The following is a 21,562-nucleotide window of genomic DNA, read 5'->3' as shown; positions in this document are numbered from 1 at the left end:
CATTGCACTCCAGCCTGGGGGACAAGAGCAAAACTCCATCTAAAAAAAGAAAAAAAAAATTAGCCATGCATGGTGGCAGACACCTATAGTCCCAGCTATTTGGGAGGCTCAGGCAGCAGGCAGGAGAATTGCTTGAACCGGGGAAGCAGAGGTTGCAGTGAGCCAAGATCGTGCCATGGCACTCCAGCCTGGGCAACAGTGTGAGGCTCCATCTAAAAAAATAATAGGCCGGGCGCAGTGGCTCACGCCTGTAATCCTAGCACTTTGGGAGGCCCAGGTGGGCAGATCACCTGAGGTCGGGAGTTCGAGATCAGCCTGACCAACATGGCAAACCCTGTCTCTACCAAAAATACAAAATTAGCTGGGCATGGTGGCGCATGCCTGTAATCCATCTACTAGGGAGGCTGAGGCAGGAGAATCGCTTGAACCCAGGAGGCAGAGATTGTGTGAGCCGAGATTGCACCACTGCACTCCAGCTTGGGCAACGAGCGAAACTCCGTCTCGAATAATAATAATAATAATATACTTCTTTTTTTTTTTTTTTTTTTTGAGACGGAGTCTCGCTCTGTCGCCCAGGCTGGAGTGCAGTGGCCGGATCTCAGCTCACTGCAAGCTCCGCCCCCCGGGTTTACGCCATTCTCCTGCCTCAGCCTCCCAAGTAGCTGGGACTACAGGCGCCCGCCACCTTGCCCGGCTAGTTTTTTGTATTTTTTAGTAGAGGCGGGGTTTCACTGTGTTAGCCAGGATGGTCTCGATCTCCTGACCTCGTGATCCGCCCGTCTCGGCCTCCCAAAGTGCTGGGATTACAGGCTTGAGCCACCGCGCCCGGCAATAATAATATACTTCTTAAAAAGCGTGCCTGTTTACGTTGGCTAGGCGCGGTGTCTCATGCCTGTAATCCTAGCACTTTGGTAGGCTGAGGCGGGCAGATCACAAGGTCAGGAGATTGAGACTATCCTGGCTAACACAGTGAAACTCCGTCTGTACTAAAAATACAAAAAAAAAAACAAAATTAGCTGGGTGTGGTGACGGGTGTCTGTAGTCCCAGCTACTCAGGAGGCTGAGGTGGGAGAGTGGCGTGAACCCGGCAGGCAGAGCTTGCAGTGAGCCAAGATTGCACCACTGCACTCCAGCTCTGGGCACTCCGTCTCAAAAAAAAAAAAATTAAAAAAGGCCGGGCGCGGTGGCTCATGCCTGTAATCCCAGCACTTTGGGAAGCCGAGACGGGCGGATCACGAGGTCAGGAGATCGAGACCATCCTGGCTAACACAGTGAAACCCTGTCTCTACTAAAAATACAAAAAATTAGCCGGGCGTGGTGGTGGGCGCCTGTAGTTCCAGCTACTCGGGAGGCTGAGGCAGGAGAATGGCGTGAACCCAGGAGGCAGAGCTTGCAGTGAGCCGAGATCGCACCACTGCACTCCAGCCTGGGTGACAGAGGGAGACTCCGTCTCAAAGGAAAAAAAAGTGTGCCTATTTACTATTTTTACGACTTTTGCTTTCTTTTCTTGGTTATACGTTATACATTGGTAACATCATACATTGGGAGTTTGCATGTTTTTGCTTGAGGAAATGGTTATGTTTCGTTACCTATGGTGATATATGGAAGCACATCTATAGTATTTTATTGCTTTTATTTTAGTTTGTATGTAGACTTGTTCTTTAACTTCAGAGTCTTTTGAAGAACTTTTCGGAAATCATTAGCAGACACCCTCTGCTGGATGGTGAAATGCGTGTCCCAAGACTGACAAAGTGGCTGTCAGTGCTCTGAGCGTCCCAGTTGCTTTTCTTTCTTGTTGGCTGAGTGAGGCAGGGAGTTACGAGGTGGCACTCACTCTGATACCCCATTTAGTTAAAGCCATTTTCACGGCTGCTCACTGGATTTCACCAGAGGTTGCAGTAACATTCAGGGAGGCCGAGAAGTGGTCTTTTTAATCCGTTTGCCTCTGGTCTGGCCCCTGGGGCACTGTTGCTGTTTTTGCTTTCTTCAGTGTGGAAACTGCCAGAGACCTTGGGAGAAGGGAGGGTAGAAGGTCCCATCATCTGTGGGACCCTGTTTCTGTGTAAGGCCCTGTCGAGGGCCCATGGCAGAGCCCTCACAGGAAGCAGAGTTGTGATCATGTACGCCTCCAGATGAGCCTGAGACTCAGGGTCAGGAAGGGTGAGAGTGAGACACACACCTGCATCCTGGCGAGGGCTGGCTCATCTTCCTCGGGATGCGCTTCTGGGGGAAGCAAAGCCGGCAGGCAGCATCCATTAGCTTCTCGGGTGCTCTCTCTGTTTGCTTTGTATTGATAACAACCTCACTTTTTACTTCACCTGATTTTTGCCTTGTCTTAAGAAGGAAGTGTATCCAGGAAGTCATGAGTTGGTGTCTTAGTGATGCTCTGCTCTTTCTCTTTCTCTTAATCTTTCTCTTTCTCTCTTCTCTTTCTCTTTCTCTCTTTCTCTTTTGAGACAGTCTTGCTCTGTCGCCCAGGCTAGAGTGCAGTGGCGTGATCTCAGCTCACTGCAACCACCGTCTCCCGGGTTCAAGCGATTCTCCTGCCTCAGCCTCTTGAGTAGCTGGGATTACAGGCGCACGTCACCATGCCCAGCCAGTTTTTGTATTCTGTAGTTGTGACAGGGTTTCACCATGTTGGTCAGGCTGGTCTTGAACTCCTGACCTCGTGATCCGCCTGCCTCGGCCTCCCAAAGTGCAGGGATTATAGGCTTGAGCCACCATGCCCGGCCTTCTTTTTTTTTTTTTTCTTTGAGATGGAGTTTCGCTCTTTCACCCAGGCTGGAGTGAAATCTCAGCTCACTGCAACCTCTGCCTTCCAGTTTTTTTTTTTTTCTTTTTTTGAGACGGAGTCTTGCTCTGTCGCCCAGGCTGGAGTGCAGTGGCCGGATCTCAGCTCACTGCAAGCTCCGCCTCCCGGGTTTACGCCATTCTCCTGGCTCAGCCTCCCGAGTAGCTGGGACTACAGGCACCTGCCACCGCGCCCGGCTAATTTTTTGTTTTTTTTTGTTTTTTTTTTTTTTGAGACGGAGTCTCGCTCTGTCGCCCAGGCTGGAGTGCAGTGGCGCGATCTCGGCTCACTGCAAGCTCCGCCTCCTGGGTTTACGCCATTCTCCTGCCTCAGCCTCCTGAGTAGCTGGGACTACAGGCGCCCGCCACCGCGCCCGGCTAATTTTTTTTTTTGTATTTTTAGTAGAGACGGGGTTTCACCGTGGTCTCGATCTCCTGACCTTGTGATCCGCCCGCCTCGGCCTCCCAAAGTGCTGGGATTACAGGCGTGAGCCACCGCGCCCGGCCATTTTTTGTATTTTTTAGTAGAGATGGGGTTTCACCATGTCAGCCAGGATGGTCTCGATCCCCTGACCTCGTGATCCGCCCGTCTCGGCCTCCCAAAGTTCCGGGATTACAGGCTTGAGCCACCGCGCCCGGCCTGCCTTCCAGTTTTAAGCGATTCTCCTGCCTCAGCCTCCCCAGTAGCTGTGATTACAGGTGTCCACCACCACGCCTGGCTAATTTTTGTAGTTTGTTTTTAAATAGAGATGGGGTTTCACCATGTTGGCCAGCCTGGTCTCGAACTCCTGACCTTGTGATCTGCCCACCTCGGCCTTCTAAAGTGCTGGGATGACAGGCATGAGCCACTGTGCCTGGCCAGTGATGCTTTTCTTGACACGCTGATGTGAACACGTAACTATCAGGAGAGATGGTAAGTGCCCAGGTGTTGGCCGGAGCTGTGGCTGCTGTCACTGCAGAACACGCCATGGGGGTCTGGGCTGGTCTGGCCCACCCTCCCTCTGCAGAGCTGCCTGCGGGGCGGCCCTGCACTGCTCTCCTCCTTATGAAGACCCAGGGTTGGCCCTCCTTATGCAGCCCAGCTGGAGGGGACCGTGGCTTGGATGCAGGGCTACACCGAGGGCTTCTGGGCTTTGCATCTGGTTTCCGGGTGGCTTTGCCACATGCTGTCCAGCAGGACTGTGGGAAGGGCGTGCCTCACCTGGCAGGGGCAGTGTGGATGGTGCCAGTTGCTCTCACCCCAGCACCCTTGTCCACCAAGGCCTCTACAAAGGGCCCCTTGCACTGCACCTCAAAACTACAGACTCAAAAGGCAGGGGCCCTGGCAGATGGGACCATGTGAATCCTGGGCAAAGACCCCCAGTGCCACCACTCAGAGCGTGGTGCCATGCAGTCTCTGTTGGTGAGCTTGCTGTTTGGGCAAATTCCTGGGGCTATGTCACACAGGACCATGGCCTGAGTGGCTGAAAACGGTAGAGCCATATTCTGACACACGGCTGGAGGCTGACGCCCAGCATCGGGGTGTGGACGGGGCCACCCTTCCTCCCAAGGCTCCAGGGCAAGGTCCTCCCGCCTCTTCAGCTGCAGGCGTTGACCACAGTCCCTGGTGCCTCTTGGCTTGTAGACGCCTCGCTCCAGCCTCTACCTCTGTCTTCACACAGTCTCCCCTGCGGGTGTCCAGGTTTCCTCTTCTTTCTTGTCCTTCTTCTATTTATTTATTTATTTATTTATTTTTTTGAGACAAGAGTGTTTCACTCTGCCGCCCAGGCTGGAGTGTAGTGGCACCATCTCAGCTCACTGCAGCCTCCACCTCCCAGGTTTAAGCGATTCTCCCACCTCAGCCTTCCAAGTAGCTGGGATTACAGACGTACGCTACCACGCCTGACTAATTTTTGTATTTTTGGTAGATACAGGGTTTCACCATGTTGCCCAGGCTGGTCTCGAACTCCTGACCTCAGGTGATCTGACCGCCTCAGCCTCCCGAAGAGCTGGGATTACAAGCCTGAGCCACCGTGCCCAGCCTGGCCTTTTCCTTTTCTTTTAAGGAATCCGGTCCTATTGAGGGAGGGCCTGCCCTAATCCACTATGACCTCATCTTAATCTCATTATATTTGCAAAGACCCTATTTCCAAATAAGGTCACATTTGCAGGTTTAGGACTTCAGCAGACACATTTCAGCCCTTAACAGCACCAGAGCTTGGGCTTTCTTGATGCGTCTTCCACACATACTTCTCTACGGAGGCTTCTCCACGCGTCAGCAGCTGCCGCCTCTTGTGGCCACTGTATCCTTGACACTGCTGTTATTTACAGCAGAGGTGGCAAGTAACCAGCATCACCAAAATGTTAACTAATGCATTCAGCCAGTGTGCACGCAGCCCTGGGCCTATGGCAGGTCGGGTTCCTGCCCTGGGTACACAGCAGCTTATGGAGTCCTTGCTTTGCTGGGTTATGCAGACGGGGGAGACGCTTTGAGTGTCTCGGGTTATGTGAGCCTTCCAGCCTGTGAGGAGAGACACGGGGGTGGGAGGGAGTCATTTTGGGGTGAGCAGAGTTGGAGCCAAGAGGGGCAGCTGAGTTATCGTGGCTGCTTGGGCCTCCCCATCCAAAGCAGGACTCGGGCCCTCCTCTGCGCACCCCCTTTGCCTTGCTCATTGGACCTGCACCCACTGCACCTGCACCCACTGCACCTACACCCACTGCACCTGCACCCACTATACCTGCATCCACTGCACCTGTGCCCACTGCCTCCACTGTACCCACTGCACCTGCACCCACAGTAACCACTGCACGTGCACCCACTGCACCTGCGCCCACTGCACCTGCGCCCACTGCACCTGCGCCCACTGCACCTGCACCCACCTGCACCTGTGCCCACTGCACCTGCACCCACTGCACCTGCGCCCACTGAATCTACTGCACCTGCACTCGTGCCCACTGCACCTGTGCCTCCAGCTCTGACTTGGGCTCTCGGACTTTTGTGTTTTCTCAGCAGCTGGTGAGATCTGTGGCCCCTTTTCAGAATAGCGTGTTTTGTTTGTTTTGAGACAGGATCTTGCTCTGTCATCCAGGCTGGAGTGTAGTGGTGCGATCTTAGCTCACTGCAGCCTTGACGTCCTGGGCTCAAGCGATCCTCCTGCCTCAGCTTCCTGAGTAGCTGGGACCCCAGGCATGTGAGACCATGACCAGCTCACAAGAGCATTTTTAGTGCATCCAGTAAGATTCCTGGAAAATGAAGGGTAGCAACTACTGAAATATCATTGCTAAAATTCAGGAAAGTTTGGTTTGTGAGGTAGTAACATGTGGACTCTTAATTTAGCAAATAACATTGTGAATGGTACGTCTGATATCCTAATTCCGAAGTAGGATGAGTGTCAAGAGCATTGTAAATTGCCTGCGGTGGCCATGGTGCAATGTGGACATGGCTGTGTTTGTGGCTTGTCACCCACAGTCAGACTCCTGAGGCCCAGGCTTGCTGCACTCCTCTGGGAGGTCACCCCCAAATTAGGACCCTTGCCTGGGGGTGGGAGGAGGCAGGCTCCCCTTGTATAGGCAGGTCTTGGGCCTCCTGTTGAGGGACGGGGCTGCCTGTGGGTTTCCAGACCCCTAAATGAGGACCCTTGCCTGGGGGTGGGAGGAGACAGACTTCCCAGCAAAGGCAGGTCTTGGGCTTCCTGTTGAGGGGCGGGGCTGCCTCTGGATTTCCAGATGAGATTCTCTTTCACCCCATTTGCATCGCTGGATTATATAGTTTCTCAGTTTTGTAAAAGTTTTATTATTATTTTAAAACCTAATTATATTTTTAAAAACTTATTTTGGAACTTTTCAAACACACACAAAATTAGAGAGAACGTCCACATCGCCTGGCTGCGGGAACCCCCAGTTCTCTGCTCTTGTCTTACTCATATCTCCCACTCTCTCCCACTGTTTTTTCTTTTTTCTTTCATTTTTTTTTTTTTTTGAGAGGGATTCTCCCTCTGTCGCCTAGGCTGGAGTGCAGTGGCGTGATCTCGGCTCACTGCAAGCTCTGCCTCCTGGGTTCATGCCATTCTCCTGCCTCAGCCTCCCCAGTAGTTGGGACTACAGGCACCCGCCGCCACACCCGGCTAATTTTTTTGTATTTTTAGTAGAGACGGGTTTTCACGGTGTTAGCCAGGATGGTCTTGATCTTCTGACCCCGTGATCCGCCTGTCTCAGCCTCCCAAAGTGCTGGGATTATGGGTGTGAGCCACCGTGCCCGGCCCTTCCCACTGTTTTTTCTCTCAAGTATTTTAAAGCAAATCTCAGTTTTACCCTCAAGGGCTTCATTGTGTGTGGCTCACACACAGCTGGGCACCCCACAACATTTCCTCAGCGTCACGATGCTGGGCTGGGCTCAGTGTTCTTGACTGTGGCCTGCACATTTTCACTGTGGCTTTACTTGAATCACAGTTGGGATGAGGGCCACGCGCTGCACATGGGTGCTGATGTCCCTGAAATTGCATTTCTTCTCTTGGTTTCATGCTCCTTATTTGTGGAAGGATCGGTTGTTGGTTCTGTGACGTTTCCTAGCTGAAGGTCTGCAATTGAATTATTGGTTCTGTGACGTTTCCTAGCTGATGGTCTGACTGGGTGCATCCTCGTGACCTTGAACTCGTGCCTGAGCCGACAGTAGAACCAGGTAGAGGCGGGAGGGCTGGGACTCGCCTGCGCAGGTCAGTGGCCGGGGAGCAGCTGCTCTGGTGTGGAGCCATAATGCTTACATTGGCATTTCCAATTTAATGTATTTTATTTATCTATTTATTCTGTATTTTGAGATGGAGTCTCGCTCTGTCACCAGGCTGGAATATAGTGGCACAGTGTTGGGTCACTACAACCTCTGCCTCCCGGGTTCAAGTGATTCTTCTGCCTCAGCCTCCAGAATAGCGGGGATTACAGGCTCCCACCACCACACCTGGCTAATTTTTGTATTTTTAGTAGAGAGGGGGTTTCACCATGTTGGCCAGGCTGGTCTCGAACTCCTGACTTCAGGTGATCCACCCGCCTTGGCCTCCCAAAGTGCTGGGATTACAGGTGTGAGCCACCATGCCTGGCCCCAACTTAATGTATTTTAAAACACAGATTGTTTCATATTTTTGTGCCTTTTTTTTTTTTTTAGATGGGAGTCTCACTCTGTCACCAGGCTGGAGTATAGTGGAGTATAGTGACACGATCTCGGCTCACTGCAACTTCCGCCTTCCGCGTTCAAGCAATTGTCCTGCTTTAGCCTTCTAAGTAGCTGGCACTACAGGTGCGCGTCATCACCCGGCTAATATTTTTTGTATTTTTAGTAAAGACGGGGTTTCACCACATTGGTCGGGATGGTCTCAATCTCTTGACCTCATGATCCGCCCGCCTCAGCCTCTCAAAGTATTGGGATTACATAGCTGTGAGCCACCACGCCCAGCTGTGTTTTTGTTTTGTTTTTTGTTTTGAGATGGAGTCTGGCTCTGTCACCAGGCTGGAGCGCAGTGGCGTGGTCTTGACTCACTGCAACCTCCGCCTCCCGGGTTCACGCCATTCTCCCGCCTTCCAAGTAGTTGGGACTGCAGGCGCCCGCCACCATGCCTGGCTAATTTTTTGTATTTCTTTTACTAGGGACGGGGTTTCAACATGTTGGCCAGGCTGGTCTCGAACTCCTGACCTCGTGATTCGTACGCCTCCACCTCCCAAAGCACTGGGATTACAGGCATGCACCACCACGCCCGGCTAATTTTTTGTATTTTAGTAGAGATGGGGTTTCACCATGTTGGCCAGGCTGGTCTCAAACTCCTGACCTCGTGATTCTCCCGCCTCCACCTCCCAAAGTGATGGGACTACAGGCGCCTGCCACCACGCCCGGCTAATTTTTTGTATTTTTAGTAGGGGTGGGGTTTCACCGTGTTAGCCAGGATGGTCTCAATCTCCTGACCTTGTGATCTGCCCGCCTCAGTCTCCCAAAGTGCTAGGATTACAGGCCTGAGCCACCTTGCCTGGCCTTGTGAAAAATTTTAACGTTAATTTTCTTATTTCAAGTTGATTTTCATTTAGTTTTTACTAAAAATGCAAATGTACTTTACCATTGCTTCTCTTTTTTTATGTAGGAAAAGTTGATGCAAATTTTGCCTGAATTTGGAGTTTTCCTATTAGTGAGAGTTTTGTTACAAAAACATCACCGCCTCTTTGGTGGGTCAGCACTAAAGCCTTGTTTCAATATTTGCAGGGTCAGTTCTTTTGAATATTTTAATGCTTCCCTGTTTGGAGTCAAGAGCTATTTTTAGTTTTTTTTCCCCAGGCAAGTAGTTGGTCTGAACAATGTATGAGCCAGACCTGGTAGAAAAGTGGGAGTTGGTGAAATCGATGTGCTACTAAGTGACAGGGGCTGTGATTCCAATATTTTGACTCATGGCAGAGCTGGATGAAAAGGGTTTGTTCCTGCAGCATGGCTCACCTGCCCACTGTGTCCTGAATCCTCGTGTGGCAGAGAGTCAGACAGTCGCAGCTCTCAGCAGAGTAGAGCTCACCTGGCTGCAAGGTGAGCCGGCTGTCCCGTCGCCCAGCTCAGAGCTGACCCTCACACGTGCAGATCTCTGCTGGGCCTGGGGGTCAGGGTCAGCTGTCTGTGTCACCTGTGGGCCGCCTCCTCTCTGCACCCCCTGAGATTTTCTCGCTCTCTGCGTTGCCCGTGGCCATGGGTACAGTGGGCTTCCTGGAAATACTTTCAGAGGAGGTGACAGTTGTATCCTGCCAGGGCCCCTGCTGCCCTTCGGAAGAACTTCCTTCTGCTTCTGGAAGTCAGAGCTGGGAGGCCTGGGGTTGTGGTGTCTTCTGTATGAGAGCTGGAGTGGGGCCAGGGAGAGGAAGGCTGCTTGACTCTTCGGGGAGACCCGCCCCGTGGCGGCTCCGAGGTCCTGGTGGGCTGGTGGCTCACATCTTGTCCACCTGCTGTCGTCTCTTGCCCCTTGTGGGGCTCATGTCCATCCTGTGGGGTTCTGGGACCGACTTGCCCCTGTGGGCTGGGCAGGGGCGGGGGAGCTCATGCTCGTCCTGTGGGGTTCTGGGACACAGACTTGCCCCTGTGGGCTGGGATGGGGGGGGGCTCATGCCTGTCCTATGGGCTAGGCAGGGGGGCTCATGCCCATCCTGTGGGGTTCTAGGACTCAGACTCGCCCCTGTGGGCTGGGCGGCGGCAGGGGCTCATGCCCGTCTTGTGGGGTTCTGGGAACCAGACTCGCCCCTGTGGGCTGGGCGGGGGGAGGCTCATGCCCATCCTGTGGGGTTCTGGTACCCAGAGAGGCAGACTCTGCCTGCCTGTTGGGTTTGTGAAAAGTCAGAGAGGAGGATGGACGCCTGCTGGTGCCCTCCAGCCCTGCTGCTGGAGTTCCCGCAGGAGCAAGGAAAGGGAAACATAGATTGCTTTCATATTCACGATGTGTTCACCTCCTGGGTGCTGATTTACCGTGGAGTTGTCCTACCCTGCACCTGTGCTGGTGGGCATGCTCTCGGCATTTGTGTTTTATTTTTATTTTTTTGTTTTGTTTTTTGAGACAAGAGTCTTACTCTATCGCCCAGACTGGAGTGCAGTGGCGTGATCTCGGCTCACTATAACCTCTGCCTCCTGTGTTCAAATGATTCTCCTGCCTCAGCCTCCCTAGTAGTTGGGATTACAGGTGCACACCACCACGCCTGGCTAATTTTAGTATTTTTAAAAAGACAAGGCCGGGTGCGGTGGATCAAGCCTGTAATCCCAGCACTTTGGGAGGCCGAGACGGGCGGATCACGAGGTCGGGAGATCGAGACCATCCTGGTTAACACGGTGAAACCCCGTCTCTACTAAAAAATACAAAAAACTAGCCGGGCGAGGTGGCGGGCGCCTGTAGTCCCAGCTACTCGGGAGGCTGAGGCAGGAGAATGGCGTGAACCCGGGAGGCGGAGCTTGCAGTGAGCTGAGATCCGGCCACTGCACTCCAGCCTGGGTGACAGAGCGAGACTCCGTCTCAAAAAAAAAAAAAAAGACAAGGTTTTGTTATGTTGGTCAGGACGGTGTTGAACTCCCGATCTCAGGTGATCAGCCTGCCAAAGTGCTGGGATTGTTTGTGTTTTATAAATAACGACCTTGGTTTGTGAGGGAAAGCGGGGGTTTGGTGCCTATCCTGAGTGTGGTCGCCTCGTGTGAGCCTGCGTGGACATGGGCGGCTGGGCTTTCTGTTCTCATTTCTTCCCGTCAATTTCTGATAAACTTCTAAGCATCCACGTAACTGGCATTTTTAATGTTCCTGGAATTGGGTTTTGCTCAGTTTTAATACTTCACGGTTTTCTGGGCCATCTTTGAATTGTCAGGTGTTTGGGTCTTTTTCTGTTTGTCACTGTTAGCCATAGCAGTGCTAGGAACATCTTGGAACCAATTAGCTTTTTGGGTTATTTCCTTGGGGCAGAGTCTCAGAAGTGGGATTAGTCAAAGAGGCGGAGGCATCTACAGGCCTCATCCCCACGCTGCAGGCTCCTTCCAGGGCCACCCCACTCTGGGCCTCCTACGTCCCGGACACCTTTGTCATGACTTGACGTTAATGGTTGCCAGTTTCATGTATTTAGAGTTTTTTTTCTTTTTTTTTTTTGAGATAGGGCCTTGCTGTATCACCCAGGCTGGAGTGCAGTGGTGCGATCTTGGCTCACTCCAACCTCGACCTCCCGGCTCAAGGGATCCTCCCACTTCATCCTCTGGAGTAGCGGGGACTACAGGTGTGCACCACCATGCCCGGCTAATTTTTTCTATTTTTTGTAGAGACGGGGTCTCACCATGTTGCCCAGGCTGGTCTTGAACTTCTGGGCTCAAGCCATTTGCTTGTCGTGGCTTCCCTCAGCTTTGGGATTCCAGGCATGAGCCACCAGGCCTACCCAGCCTTGAAATCTTTTCTCACTGTCAAGCACATGTCTTTTAAGTCTTTTCCAGAAATCTTTAAAAATTTATCGCGTTAAGCCACATTGGCCATCACACGGCTAACTTTGTAAGTGAGAAGAGGGGAGAGGAAGGGAGGCAGAGGGGCTCCTGCTGTTCCCCGGAGTCCTCTCCACCTGCTGGGCTCTGGCAGGTTTGCTGAGGATGGCGTGAGGGCGCTGCTATCTTCTGGGCTGAGGGCTCCTATGAGTTCCTGAGGACTGGACCCAGGGGTGGCCTTTGTTGCTCCCTTGGGCATAATATGGGGGGACACAGGTGAGATGTGGGGCCACTACCCCAGCAGGCCTGTGCCAAGCCCCAGGACCCCATTCTTGGAACAGACACAGCCATGAGGACTGGAAGCGCTGGGCAGGGCCCCCAGGGCTGCTGACCTTGGCCCTCTTGGCTTCCCCAAACCTGTACCTTTAGTGCCCATTTGGCCAAGCCCACGACGAAGTACCCCAGGCGCTACGGTCCCTGCGAAGGGGAACGTGGAGAGCCCTTTGAGTGCCTCTGCAGCCCCGGAGCACCCAGCTGTCCTTGCCTGGGTGTCCCCAAGACTCTGAGACCTGGCAGCTCCCAGGTCTTACCTCATGAATCATGGAGTTTTCTTTTTTTTTTTTTGAGACAGAGTCTCACTCTGTCACCCAGGCTGGAGTGCAGTGGCGCGATCTCAGCTCACTGCAAGCTCCGCCTCCCGGGTTCCCGCCATTCTCCTGCCTCAGCCTCCCCAGTAGCTGGGACTACAGGCGCCACCACCACGCCCGGCTAATTTTTTGTATTTTTAGTAGAGACGGGGTTTCACTGTGTTAGCCAGGATGGTCTCGATCTCCTGACCTCGTGATCCGCCCGCCTCGGACTCCCAAAGTGCTGGGATTACAGGCGTGAGCCACCGCGCCCAGCGGAGTTTTATTTCTTCAGGTGGCATTGGAGCCTGTCCTGGCTTGAGTGCTTGACAGAGGAGGGCCTTCCCTGGGGAGGCTCTGTCTACTTCCCACCCACGCTGGAGGAGCCTGGGTCTCATGGGGAAGCAGGACTCGCTTAGGGGCGGGAGGTGACCCTGCCCTGGAGCCCAGGCCCTGCCCTAAGAGGAAGACTGGCCTCCCCCTGCCTCCCGCCGGGGCTGAGACTCCTTGTGGGTCCGGGTGACCCGGTCCGTGACCCCCGCCCTGGCCCCGCTTCTGGCCCCACGCCCCACTGAAGCCCCGAGCTCTGTGGCTTCTGCCTTCCAGGCCCGGCCCTGCGCTCAGCCCCACGGGGCAAGGGCTGGGAAGGATGGCTTGACTGGCCTACAGGGTACAGGGGACCCCTGACGGGTTCATCGCTGGGGCCGCGCGGGCCTCCCTCCGTCTGTGCCGTGAGGATGTGGAGACTGAGAACTCCTTCGTCGAAGGCGGCCGGCGGTGAAATCCAGTGGTCTGGGTGGGGTCCTTACCGCGCTGTCCGCGGGGTTTCCTCACTGCTCAGGCGGTTGCTGCTCCTCCACGCCACCTCCCGTCGTCCGTTCAGCTTCCGCGGGCGTCCGCTGTGGGAAGGGCCGTTCGGCTTCCGCGGGCGTCCCCTGTGGGAAGGGCCCTTAGGCGTCCGCGGGCGTCCCCTGTGGGAAGGTCCGTTCGGCGTCCGCGGGCGTCCCCTGTGGGAAGGGCCGTTCGGCGTCCGCGGGCGTCCCCTGTGGGAAGGGCCCTTAGGCGTCCCCGGGCGTCCCCTGTGGGAAGGTCCGTTCGGCGTCCGCGGGCGTCCCCTGTGGGAAGGGCCGTTCGACTTCCGGAAGGTCTGTTCAGCTTCCGTGAGTGTTCCCTGTGGGAAGGTCCGTTCGGCGTCCGCGGGAGTCCCCTGTGGGAAGGGCCCTTCGGCGTCCGCGGGCGTCCCCTGTGGGAAGGTCCGTTCGGCGTCCGCGGGCGTCCCCTGTGGGAAGGGCCGTTCGGCGTCCGCGGGCGTCCCCTGTGGGAAGGGCCCTTAGGCGTCCCCGGGCGTCCCCTGTGGGAAGGTCCGTTCGGCGTCCGCGGGCGTCCCCTGTGGGAAGGGCCGTTCGACTTCCGGAAGGTCTGTTCAGCTTCCGTGAGTGTTCCCTGTGGGAAGGTCCGTTCGGCGTCCGCGGGAGTCCCCTGTGGGAAGAGCCCTTCGGCTTCCGTGGGCGTCCCCTGTGGGAAGGGCCGTTCGACTTCCGGAAGGTCTGTTCAGCTTCCGTGAGTGTTCCCTGTGGGAAGGTCCGTTCGGCGTCCGCGGGCGTCCCCTGTGGGAAGGGCCCTTCGGCGTCCGCGGGCGTCCCCTGTGGGAAGGGCCCTTCGGCGTCCGCGGGCGTCCCCTGTGGGAAGTGCCCTTCGGCGTCCTTCGGCGTCCCCTGTGGGATTGGCCATTCGGCTTCCGTGGGCGTCCCCTGTGGGAAGAGCCCTTCGGCGTCCGTCGGCGTCCCCTGTGGGAAGGGCCGTTCGACTTCCGGAAGGTCTGTTCAGCTTCCGTGAGTGTCCCCTGTGGGAAGGTCCGTTCCGTGTTCGCGGGCGTCCCCTGTGGGAAGGGCCCTTCGGCGTCCGCGGGCGTCCCCTGTGGGATTGGCCGTTCGACTTCCGGAAGGTCTGTTCAGCTTCCGTGAGTGTCCCCTGTGGGAAGGTCCGTTCCGTGTTCGCGGGCGTCCCCTGTGGGAAGGGCCCTTCGGCGTCCGTCGGCGTCCCCTGTGGGATTGGCCGTTCTGCTTCCGCGGGCGTCCCCTGTGGGATTGGCCGTTCGGCTTCCGCGGGCGTCCCCTGTGGGAAGGGCCGGCGTCCGCAGGCGTCCCCTGTGGGAAGGGCCCTTCGGCGTCCGCGGGCGTCCCTTGTGGGAAGGGCCGTTCGGCTTCTGGAAGGTCTGTTCAGCTTCCGTGAGTGTCCCCTGTGGGAACGGCCTGCGCCGCACAAGGTGGGGACTTGGCACATGGCCTCGGAGGCTGGACACCGGGCGAGCCCCGCTTGGGGAGTGAGACCTGCTCGGAGGGGGAGCGAGCCCTGAGGCGGCGCCCGTAAGCCAGTCCCGCTGCCTCGAACAGATGGGTGGCTTCGCTTGTTTTGGACTAGTACAACTTTTAAGCAAGAAGTAACTGGTTAGGGATTCCACTATATTGCTTGATGTAAACAGACGCGGCAAAATGTTAAAAAATGGAGTAGCTGAAGGCCGGGCACGGTGGCTTAGCCTGTAATCCCAGCACTTTGGGAGGCCGAGGCGGGCGGATCACGAGGTCAGGAGATCGTCCTGACTAACACAGTGAAACCCCGTCTGTACTAAAAAAATACAAAAACATTAGCCAGGCGTGGTGGCTCATGCCTGTAATCCCAGCCTTGGAGAGGCTGAGGCAGGCAGATTGCTTGAGGCCAGGAGTTTAAGACCAGCCTGGCCAACATGGTGAAACCCCGTCCCTACTAAAAATACAAAAATTAGGTATGCTGACTGGCGCTTGCAGTCCGAGATACTGGGGAGGCTGAGGTGGGAGAATCACTTTAACTCGGGAGGTAGAAGTTGCAGTGAGCCAAGATGGCGCCACTGCACTCCAGCCTGGGCAACAGAGCCAGACCAAACTGACTCAAGAAGAAACAGAAAATATGAATAGACCTATAACAAATAAAGAATCAGTAGTCAAAAAACTTCCAATGAAAGAAAAGTTCAGAAACTTTCACTACAGTTATTGTACCTTTTTTTTTTTCTTGAGACAGAGCCTCGCTCTGTCACCCAAACTGGAGTGCAGTGGCGCTATTTCGGCTCACTGCAAGCTCCGCCTCCCGGGTTCACGCCATTCTCCTGCCTCAGCCTCCCGAGTAGCTGGGACTACAGGCACCTGCCACCGTGCCCGGCTAATGTTTTGTATTTTTTAGTAGAGATGGGGTTTCACCGTGTTGGCCAGGATGGTCTCGGTCTCCCGACCTCGTGATCCACCTGCCTTGGCCTCCCAAAGTGCTAGGATTACAGGCTTGAGCCACCGCTCCTGGCCCAGTTATTGTACTTTTTAGTTCCAAAAAGAAAAGTCAATTTCAATAAAGAAATTGAATCAGTAGTCAATAAACTTGCAACAAAAGTCTCTCTCTCTGTATGTATATGATCGTATGTATCATTTCACTGTTGAATTCTATCAAACATTTTAAGAAGAATTAACACCAATCCCAGCTGGTGTGGTGGCTCACGCCTGTAATCCCAGCACTTTGGGAGGCCGAGGTGGGTGGATCACGAGGTCAGGAGATCAAGACCATCCTGGCCAGCACTGTGAAACCCCGTCTCTGCTAAAAATACAAATAATTGGGACGGGCGCGGTGGCTCAAGCCTGTAATCCCACCACTTTGGGAGGCCGAGACGGGCGGATCACAAGGTCAGGAGATCGAGACCATCCTGGCTAACACAGTGAAACCCCGTCTCTACTAAAAATACAAAAAAATTAGTCAGGCGTGGAGGCGGGCACCTGTAGTCCCAGCTACTCGGGAGGCTGAGGCAGGAGAATGGCATGAACCCAGGGGGCGGAGCTTGTAGTGAGCCGAGATCGCACCACTGCACTCCAGCCTGGGCTACAGAGCAAAGACTCCGTCTCAAAAAAAACAAAACAAAAAAAAAAAAACAAAAAATTGGCCGAGCGTGGTGGCGGGCGCCTGTAGTCCCAGCTACTCAGGAGGCTTGAGGCAGGAGAATGGCGTGAACCGGGAGGTGGAGGTTTTAGTGAGCCGAGGTTGCACCACTGCACTCCAGCCTGGGTGACAGAGCCAGACTCCTGATCTCAAGAAAAAAAAAAAGATTCCATCATATTCCTTGAGAGCATAGCGTTGCCTTTATTCTAAGCAGGTATTACAACTTTCTTATTTAAGTTCTATTTTTTTTTTTGAAGTTACCATTTCAGGTCACAGTGTATGTCAGATTTAAAATGTACACAAATAGTTTTCTTGCCTTGTTAAGCTGATTAGCTTTGTTTCTGTTTTCTTTTTTTGTTCTTGTGGTTGAGATGGAGTTTCACTCTTGTTGCCCGGGCTGGAGTTCAGTGGCATGTTCTCGGTTCACTGCAACCTCTGCCTCTCAGGTTCGAGCGATTTTCCTGCATCAGCTTCCTGAGTAGGGATTCCAGGTGCCCGCCACCACGCCAGGCTAATTTTTTTATTTTTATTTTTAGTAGAGACAGGGTTTCACTATGTTGGCCAGGCTGGTCTCGAACTCCTGACCTCAGGTGATCTGCTTGCCTTGGCCTCCCAAAAGGCTGGGATTACAGGCGTGAGGCACCTTCCTCTGCCAGCTGGTTAGCTTTGTAAGAAAATTACAATATTTTTTAAAGTTGGGGCCAGGCATGGTGGCTCATGTTTGTAATCTCAGCACTTTGGGAGGCAGAGGTGGGTGGAGCACTGAGGTCTGGAGTTCGAGACCAACTTGGCCAACATGGTGAAACCCTGTCTCTACTAAAAATAAAAAAAAATTAGCCGGGCATGGTGGCGTACGCCTATAATCCCAGCTACTTGGGAGGCTGAGGCACGAGAATCGCTTGAACTCGGGAGGCAGAGGTTGCAGTGAGCTGAAGGTTGCAGTGAGCCGAGATTGCGCCACTGCCCTCCAGCCTGGGTGACAGAGCGAGACTCTGCCTCAAAATAAAAGGAAAAAAAAAGTTGATGCATGACTTTGTGTATTAGTTTCCTGGGGCTGCTGTGAAAAGTACCACCTGCTGGGCAGCTCACAGCAGCAGAGGCTTCTCCTCTCAGTTCCGGAGTCCAGTGCTGGAACTCCGGGCATCCTTTGGCTTGTGACTTCATCACTCCAGTCGCTGTCTGTGGTCACATGACCTTCTCTCCTCCCTGTGTCTTTTTTTTTTTTTCTTTAGAGATGGGGGTCTCGCTCTGTCGCTCAGGCTGGAGCGCAGTGGTGCAATCGGAGCTCACTGATTGCAGCCTTCAATTCCTGGGCTCAAGTGATCCTGCCACCTCAGGCTTTCAGCGTGCTGCGATTAGAGGTGTGAACCACCCTGCCCGGCTGCTGTTTCATTTTACCTTCTATCAGCACTTAGTACGAGACATTTTTGAAATACTGTAAGTCAGTATTGCAGATTTAATGTTCAGAAGGTACCATAGGCTGGGCATGGTGGCTCATGCCTGTAATCCCAGCACTTTGGGAGGTCGAGGCGGGTGGGTCACGAGGTCAAGAGATTGAGACCATCCTGGCCAACATAGTGAAACCCCGTTTCTACTAAAAACACAAAAATTAGCCGGACATGGTGGTACGTACCTGTAATGTTAGCCATTCGGGAGGCTGAGGCAGGAGAATCGATTGAACCCAGGAGGCGGAGGTTGCAGTGAGCTGAGGTCAGCCTGGCAACAGCACGAGACTCCTTCTGAGGGGAAAAAAAAAAAAGTCGTGTAGTTGTTTTTGTTTTTGTTTTTTTGAAACAGAGTCTCACTCTGTTGCCCAGGCTGGAGTGCAATGGTGCCACCTCAGCTTACTGCAACCTCCGCCTCCCAGGTTATAGCGATTCTCCTGCCTCAGCCTCCTGAGTAGCTGGGACTACAGGCGCCCCCCACCACGCATGGCTAATTTTTGTAATTTTGATAGAGATGGGGTTTCACCATGTTGGCCAGGCTGGTCTCGATTTCTTGACCTGGTGATCCACCTGCCTTGGCCTCCCAAAGTGCTGGAATTACAAGCGTGAGCCATCGTGTCTGGCCTGGTACTGTGGTTTTGTCGACCCCAAGTGTATGTGTTGGGCCTATCCAGCATTGAGATGTGGTCCCTGGGCTGAGGGGAGGGCAGGGCAGTGTCAGGCAGTGAGGTGAGGTGTGTGCTGTCAGTGTAAGAACAGTAACACCCGGGAGGGCTTCCTGGAGGAGGAGGAGGCTGTGTCCATCAGCTGAGAGGGCTCGAGACCGCTGTTGTGATTCATGGCAGCATTCGCCTTTACAGATCTGAGCTGTTCCAGTGTGTTGCTGGATGTCCCCTCCACAACCCAAATGAGCGACTAGGAGCTCAGCTGCCCCAGCCCCCTCCTGGGGGCCCAGAACACCTCGTGTCCATCTCGGGCACCCCTGCCACCCTCACACATGGCCCGAGCCAGGCACTGCTCGAGGCTTCCCCTGCGTATGACTGGTGGGCACCTGGCTGAAGCTGGAGGGATGCTGAGGCCTGGAGCTGCTGAGGTGGGAGTGGAAGCCCCTCCATTCAGGGAGCCCACGGCCCACCGAGACCCTGGTGGCTGGGGCTGAGACAGGGCAGCACGGGGCAGTGAGAGGGGTTTGGAAAGGGGAAGTGTGCTGTGCTCTGGGGACGCCCGGTAGAGGGAAGTGACGTTATGTTGGTGCAGTGGCTCACGCCTGTCATCCCAGAGCTTTGAGAGGCCAGGGCGGCAGGTTCGCTTGAGTCTAGGAATTCAAGACCAGCCTGGGCAATGCGAGGGAACCGTGTCTCTACACAACAAAAAAATTAGCCCGTGGGGTGGCATTCGCCTGTGGTCCCAGCTGCTCGGGAGGCTGAGGTGGGAGGATCCCTTGAGCCTGGGAGGTTGAGGCTGCCATGAGCCGAGATTGCTCTGCTGCACTCCAGCCTGGGAGACAGAGTGAGACCCCATTACAAAAACAAAAAGAAGGAAGTGACGGTCAGCAGGTTCGGGGAGGCAGAGGCGGCAGCCTGGGCGTTGGAGCTGGAATGGAGGTGAAGGAACTGAAAGCAGCCGGCGGGCAGGGAGGGGCAGGGCTGGCAGGGCCGCCGACGGAGACCTGGGCAGCCCGGGGCCGCCAGACATGGCTTTGCATCTTCAGATGGTCACATGGGGGCTGCCCTATGGAAAACCTCAAGTCCTCATTGCCAGCTCCCACTTGCTCGCTGGAGATGACGTGGACAGTCTGGAGATGATGTGGACAGGACCACCTGTCTCGCTGTCGAAAGACGCCTCTGCTAATGTGTCTTGGAGAGTTTTCTAGTCAGGAGCTCACTTAAAAATTTTGAAATGCAACCACGAACAACGATAATATAACGTACGTGAAATTTCATTTGTGCAAGTTTCACAGAATTCATGTCCTAACCTTGATTTTTTCAGAAGAAGGTAAATCATGAACGCCTTGGTGTGAGGGGTGGTGCCTGGTCCCTGCTGGCGAGGTGCCCTGGGGAATGGTGCCCATGCCTGGTCCCTGCTGGGATGGTGCCCTGGGGGATGGTGCCCTGGGGGATGGTGTCCGTACCTGGTTCCTGCCAGGATGGTGCCCTGGGGGATGGTGCCCACGCCTGGTCCCTGCCGGGATGGTGCCCTGGGGGATGGTGCCCACACTGGTCCCTGCCGGGATGGTGCCCTGGGGGATGGTGCCCACACTGGTCCCTGCCGGGATGGTGCCCTGGGAGATGGTGCCCACACTGGTCCCTGCGGGGATGGTGCCCTGGGGGATGGTGCCCACACTGGTCCCTGCCGGGATGGTGCCCTGGGGGATGGTGCCCACACTGGTCCCTGCGGGGATGGTGCCCTGGGGGATGGTGCCCACACTGGTCCCTGCCGGGATGGTGCCCTGGGGGATGGTGCCCACACTGGTTCCTGCCGGGATGGTGCCCTGGGGGATGGTGCCCACACTGCTTCCTGCCGGGATGGTGCCCTGGGGGATGGTGCCCACACTGCTTCCTGCCGGGATGGTGCCCTGGGGGATGGTGCCCACACTGGTCCCTGCCGGGATGGTGCCCTGGGAGATGGTGCCCACACTGGTTCCTGCCGGGATGGTGCCCTGGGGGATGGTGCCCGCACTGGTCCCTGCCGGGATGGTGCCCTGGGGGATGGTGCCCGCACTGCTTCCTGCCGGGATGGTGCCCTGGGGGATGGTGCCCGCACTGCTTCCTGCCGGGATGGTGCCCTGGGGGAGTGGGTTGGGGGGTTTCTTGGCGAGAGTGGGCAGAGCTGCCCGTAAACAAACGTGTTTCCTCCTGTTGGCGTCTGTGGTATCGCGCTCTTTGGTGGTAGGAACGGGGTGTCAGTGACCTGGGGCTGTCATGTCAAAGGGCCACAAAGGGAACATCTTAAACAACAGATACTTATTTCCCCCAGTCCCGGAGGCTGGAGGTCTGAGGTTCGGGTGTCGTCCCGCCGCGGTTCTGGGAGGGTGCTGGGGGTCTGAGGTTCAGGCGTTGTCCCGCCACGGTTCTGGGAGGGTGCTGGGGGTCTGAGGTTCGGGTGTCGTCCCGCCGCGGTTCTGGGAGGGTGCTGGGGGTCTGAGGTTCAGGTGTCGTCCCACCACGGTTCTGGGAGGGTGCTGGGGGTCTGAGGTTCAGGCGTCGTCCCGCCGCGGTTCTGGGAGGGTGCTGGGGGTCTGAGGTTTGGGTATCGTCCCGCCGCGGTTCTGGGAGGGTGCTGGGGGTCTGAGGTTCGGGCGTCGTCCCGCCGCGGTTCTGGGAGGGTGCTGGGGGTCTGAGGTTCGGGTGTCGTCCCGCCGCGGTTCTGGGAGGGTGCTGGGGGTCTGAGGTTCGGGTGTCGTCCCGCCGCGGTTCTGGGAGGGTGCTGGGGGTCTGTTCCAGGCTTCTCTCCAGCCTCTGGCGGGGCCTCCGCTGCTGCCCCTTCCCACCAGCCTGTGTCCAAATTTCTCCCCCTTTTAAGGGTACCCATCATACTGGATTAGGGGCCCCTAGTAACCTCATTTTTTTTTTTTTTTTTTTTTGAGACAGGGTCTCACTCTGTCACCCAGGCTGGAGTGCAGTGGCGCGATCTCGGCTCACTGAAGTCTCCGCCTCCCAGTTCAAGTGATTTTCCTGCCTCAGCAGGAATCCCAGCTCCTGAGTAGCTAGGATTACAGACGTGTGCCACCGCGTCTGGCTAATATTTGTGTTTTTAGCAGAGACGAGGGTTCACCATGTTGGCCAGGCTGGTCTCGAACTCCTGGCCTCAAGCAACCCACC

The 21,562-nt window shown here is 55.3% G+C and overlaps 2 protein-coding genes and 1 pseudogene across 6 annotated transcripts in view; 1 reads left to right on the top strand and 2 right to left on the bottom strand.

The window, feature by feature from the left end:
* DNAJC5 (DnaJ heat shock protein family (Hsp40) member C5) overlaps positions 1-21,562 on the bottom strand; it is a 222,650-nt gene that overhangs the window by 131,973 nt on the left and 69,115 nt on the right. The window lies entirely within an intron of this gene.
* ZBTB46 (zinc finger and BTB domain containing 46) overlaps positions 1-21,562 on the top strand; it is a 96,371-nt gene that overhangs the window by 12,110 nt on the left and 62,699 nt on the right. The window contains exon 1 of one of the 5 annotated variants that reach the window (XM_028828742.2): positions 7,936-8,056. The exons of the other annotated variants lie outside the window; for them this stretch is intronic. The gene's annotated coding sequence lies outside the window, so the exon portion shown is untranslated. Of the gene's footprint in view, positions 1-7,935; positions 8,057-21,562 lie in introns of those variants that run through there. 5 annotated transcript variants of the gene reach the window in all.
* On the bottom strand, positions 5,106-9,824 carry LOC144331521 (uncharacterized; annotated as a pseudogene).

This window comes from Macaca mulatta, chromosome 10 (genome assembly GCF_049350105.2).
Source record: "Macaca mulatta isolate MMU2019108-1 chromosome 10, T2T-MMU8v2.0, whole genome shotgun sequence".
NCBI lineage: Eukaryota > Metazoa > Chordata > Mammalia > Primates > Cercopithecidae > Macaca > Macaca mulatta.
This window is presented reverse-complemented; position numbering and strand designations above follow the sequence as displayed.